This window comes from Pinus tabuliformis, chromosome 3_2, assembly GCF_031772625.1.
Source record: "Pinus tabuliformis cultivar Carrire ecotype Pingquan chromosome 3_2, CPIR1, whole genome shotgun sequence".
Lineage (NCBI taxonomy): Eukaryota > Viridiplantae > Streptophyta > Pinopsida > Pinales > Pinaceae > Pinus > Pinus tabuliformis.
Window position 1 is genome coordinate 30,214,567 of NC_142302.1, and position 5,703 is coordinate 30,220,269.

Consider the following 5,703-nt stretch of genomic DNA (forward strand, 5'->3'; position numbering starts at 1 on the left):
AAATGTAGACGACCGCAGATCCATAACAGGCTATGCATTCAACATTGGATCCAGGGTGATTACATGGAGCAACAAGAAACAAAACACAATTTCCTTGTCTTTAGCAGAAGCAGAGTATCAAGCCATGTGCGCAGCAACATGTGAGGCAGTTTGGCTGCGGAGACTTCTCCAAGATGTCGGGGAATAACATAAAGATGCAACAACAATCATATGCAGCAATCAGAGTTCAATCAAACTTGCTAATAATCCAGTGTTTCACAAGAACACTAAACAAATTGATACACAATTCCACTTTGTCAGGGAGAAAGTACAATCAGAAGAAATCCGTCTTGTATATTGTAATACATGTGATAATGTTGCAGACTTTTTCACTAAGCCTCTTGGAAAAATTAAGTTTGAAATGTTTAGGGAGATGTTAGGCATATTTGTGAACCCCTTCTCCATTAAGGGGGAGTGTTAGAGATAATGGAGAATATCCTAGAATAGCGAATTGGTTCACAGTACCTCAGGATAGGAATTAGTTTCTATTTCTTAGGGTATGGTTCTAACTTCCCTAAAACCGTGTGTGATATTTAATGTGTGATGTACATGGACAGTGTAGAGCGTTCTGCAGTGCCAGACTCTCCTGGTTCAGAATCTCTGTCGTAGAGCTGACCAGTGGATGTTTTTTTTATTATTTCAAACATCATTTTTTAATAGGGGTTAGCCATCAAACTTGCGATTTTAATGAATTCCGACCAGATTTTAGAGAAATTAAATTGGAAAAATCCACAAAAAAACTTCCAAAAAATCACACTAAAAACAACTCAATAAAAAATCGAAAAGCTAAACACTTTGTGGACAAACAGAGCTATCTTTATTATATAATGACGTTGTTGGATATTCTCTAACATGTCATGGAAAAATGAGAATTTTAATATAGTGTCAGTTCGTATTAATTCAGCCGTGCTTCAATTTTTGCAAAAAAAAAAAAATGTAGAGTTTTCATATTTAATTTTGGTTTTTCACATTATAAAGTGATGATATCACGAGCATTTTATTAGGACTACAAAACTAAATGTTGTGGAATATCCTCCAGGTTCTCCACTGGTTATTTTGTCATTGTTATTATTCTATTAATAAATATGATGTTTATATGACGTTAATGTGATGTTTATATATATATGATATTTATATGAGGTTAATATGATGTTTGTGTGGTGGAATACCTTTTATTGATTTTTAGTAGTTTTTTTTATCTAGGGTGGGAAAATCTATCATAATTTGGTTCCCAAAGGTGAAGACAATTATCTCTCACTGTTATCCGTGAATGCAAAATGACTCATCACCATTATTCAAGGAAAACCACGTCACCTGAAATAACCCACTGGTGGTCCGTAAGGGGGCATTGGGTCTTGGGTTGTTAAGTTGCTTCAGAAAGATGAGCTCTCTAGTGGTTATTTTGTCACTTTTCTGTAAGGGGGCATTGGGTCTTGGGTTGTTAACTTGCTTTAAAAAGATGAGCTCTCTAGTGGTTATTTTGTCACTGTTATTATTTTATTAATAAATATGATGTTTAGTGATTGGTGATATTTGTAATTTATTCACATGCCCACTTGGTTGTACGTTGGTGGTAATGGGTGACATTTACTCAATGCATAATGTTTAATGGGTTATGCATTTGGGATGTATTCACTATTTTCGTTGAACTCTGTGTGGTGATTGCCTTCCCAAGATAACATAGGTGAGTGATTCCTCTATCGTGGTCAGCTAGATTATTATTATTATCCAATTTTAAGGTCATGACCAAGCCACACACTACATTGTTGTATGAGACCCCCTTGTATGGGACAAGGGACCCACCTCCACCCAATAATTTGACTGCTCAATCTACAAAGACATACATACTCTATTCCCTCTGATTTTAAACTTGTGACCTTTCAAGAAAAAAGACATTAAACCATTAAACCCATTCAAACGATAAAAAAACATAATAATAATAATAATAAAAATAAATAAATAAATAAATCAATATAGATGTGTTTATTAAAATCTGATGTATTAACTCTACACAGTCACGTGGCTCTGACGGATCATAGAAGATATTAAAAGGGCACAAAGAAATCAATATAGATGTGTTTATTAAAATCTGATGTATCAGCTACACAGCAGCCACGTGGCATTGACTGATCTTGCTATCCTTTGCAACCGGAAGAGTCTCATACGGCATAGAAGATATTAAAGGCCATGTGCTGTTCATTGCACACTGAGCACAGATCCGGGAGCGGCCCAGAACGTAAGCCGACGCTTCCAGCTTCTACAGCAAGTTAAACGTGCGGTAAACGGATTCTAATTTTTAGTTGAATGTGAAGCCATGGTTAAATTTCCACCAGTGAAACTTTGGTTTTTAGAGTTTAAAGAACTGATAAAGCCCCGGATCGGTCTAAATTTTAACGTGTTGAATCTCTGCATTGCGAACAAAATAAAATTCAAAATTGCGCCACAGCTAAAAAGCTTCGCTTTTAGCTGGAAAAGACAGATTAGATGAGTATTAAGAATAGCGCACAGTTGGTCACAGAGAAAGTTACCGCCAGTGGCCATTGCGGACCTTCCAGAGCAGCTCCCCACGTGGATCGTTAATGACGTTGGCATCGCTCCGCTGGTCCTGAGCCAAGTACTCTTAAAAATGGGCGAAGCGTTCTCACTATTATAAGTCTGGCCAAGATTGTTCGGCCCGGCAAGTAGAGCTATCATGACTTCGTCAAATTTACAAGTTTGTTAAAGATTATAAGTGAATGTGAATGTACTTGTTATTATTATTTAGTATTTGTCTGGTTTTATAAATATGATCTAAATTTTCTTAAAAAAATATATTTTGTTATTTATGAGAAAAGTTAAGTATAGTTATAGCTAACAATATATTATGGTAACTTAAATATATTTTTTTTCAATATTTGCAATTTGTTATGGTTTTGCTACCATGCTAAAAACTCTTAGAATAAAAACCAATACTTGTTTTTAGTCTAAAAACATTTTATTTTAAATTAAATCATAAATTCTATATTAAATAATAATTTTCAATCAAATTCAATTATTAAAAAAACAACTAACTATACTATAAAATAAATTAATATATTTTAGAACATCAATAAAATTAATTCGAAAACATACCAAACTTTTAATTAAACATACAACTTGTAACTAAAAATACATGTAAGTCTATATTTCCAAGTCCCCTGAAAACTAATTTGGCATGCTACTTGTTCTAAAGCATAAAAATCTTCGATTATAAAGAAATGACCCTCCATATGTGATTAAATAAACAACACACCAATGCGACATAAGAGTTGTTTGATGTTGTCATTGCACGTAATCACACGCAACTTCAATTTTTATAGTTTCTTCAATTCGAATTTAGTCTTTGTACGTAGCAAATATAACCGCTTTTATAACGACAGGGAATCATCAAAGAAGATTTTCAAACATAAAGTTAACAATTTTCTATCTTAATATATAATATATTTCCTCCATATTTAAATAACTATAAATTAAAAAAATTGGTAATCTCATATGATTTGGTTGGAAGCATCGTTGAATAATCAAACCTGTTTAATTATACATTTAGCCGTTTTTGGATTATCCTTCATTATTCATAGCTCTTAGTTTCTAACTAGACGTGTCGACTTTCCACTGGTTCTCTATGGCGGTAAGAAGATGACCTATCATGGTCAAAATAAGATATATATATATAACAATAACAATAAAACATGTGAATTTATTGTGTGGTTTCAATATTTTATAGGGCAGATTCCCACGCTTTCGAGAATATAGATTTCTACTGCATCATAACAAAGTGAGGTGTATTCACAATGGGAGGAGTAAGGAAATCCACTACATACCTTAAGGGGTAAAGAAGTATTCATCAGATTTTCGTGTGTTCTAAGTAATGTAAATATTGTTTGTATATATTGTTTCTATTTTCTTTCCCAAGCAAAGTTTTACCGTATCTTTTATTCATCTCTAGAATACTGATACGGAGAACGGTTAAATTACCATCCATAATAGTTATGGGTAGTTATAACTTTAAATGGATTTTATCCATGACTCAAAGAGCTTCGTATCAGGAACCTGCCTTGGGTAAATGGTCCAACCGATTGAGCTAACACTTGAGACTGTATATATGTGCACTAATATTAAGGTGCTTTGAAATTAGATGACTGCAATAAATTTAGTTGTAGAGAGAGAAGCAGTGTGTTCATACAAGTTGTGGTGTATTAGATGTGAAAATAAAGAAAACACAAAATTTTAAATTTAATAGAAATCAATATCAAGCATCTTAAAAAGAAAAAACTATTAATAAATATATAAAAAACAAGCATAGATTATAAATAGTGAGAAGTTTGTAATTGTTTTTTCTTTTCTTCACATTTAAAAAATGTTTAATAGAATTGGAATTAAGAGAATAGAATTGGAGTTAAGATGAATACATGCTAATCTATCACCTGTACTCCTTACAACTTTTGCTCCAACAAACTACATTTATTCATTTAAATGAGTATCTATTCTAAACTCACAACTTTTATGCTAGCATCTATTTTAAATTCAATGCACCCACAACCTTAATTTAGATGGCTCTGATATCTTTTGCGCTAGCATCTATTTTAAATTCAATGCACCCACAACCTCAGTTTAGATGCCTCTATATAGATATCAAAACAAAAGAAAAAAATTGTACTGCAAGTGATGATGGCAAGCACAATATGATCATACTACCACCTGGCAATATTGTCAATACCCTGTATTGCTTGGCTTCATGTGTCACAACTCTATTATAATGTGTAACAGATATGTGAATGCCCATTATCAACATCTATAGCTCAAATGTTAAAAAGTAGCAAACAATGCCCTCAGATTGACACTTTGACTCCATATGCCCTCATTTCTCCTAGACACGATCAATTATCTGATTCATATGAAGAATCTCTCTATTTGAGTAGGTGTTGCAGTTTTGATTACTTCATGTTTGTTGAAGTAACATGTATGCTCTTCAAATCTTAGGGTTTTTTATATTTTTTGCTCCTTTTTCGTAAGTGATGCTTCATTGTTACATGCTTTTGTGGACTCAGATACTTACAAAGTGTCATTTACGTAGGTTTGTTTGGTGATTCAATAAACATAAAATTTTAATTAGTGACCACCTTCGATCTAGCCTTGGTGTGGTTTAGCTTATGGTGGTGCTTCATTATGTCTTTTATGCTCCTTACGATAAGGTATTATGGGATGTTGGCCATCAAGTAAAGTTCTTGGGTTTCTCTGTAGTTAAATATGTATTTTGAAATACATTTTTTTGTCTAGAAATAAGAGGCGAAATATTTTGTTAATAAAAGAAAATTTTAATAATGATATATGAGATGACCACTAGATAACATCAATGGCCATCGCTACCGAGTTACTAAGGTCTTTGTGCTAAACATATGAAGAAAAACAAAGTTCTTAAATTTTTGTATGCTTTCACAATTTTTCAGATTGTTGAATTGGTTTTAAGTATAACTGCATCCATCATTTTTCCTTCGGATGTTCTAGGTGACACATTTATTGTTAATGCTACTCTTTTCTCTGATACTTCTTTACAACAATTCCTTTGCTACAATTGGTGCAATTGATAGTTGATATAACAATAAAACATGTGAATTTATTGTCTGGTTTCAATATTTTACAATAATT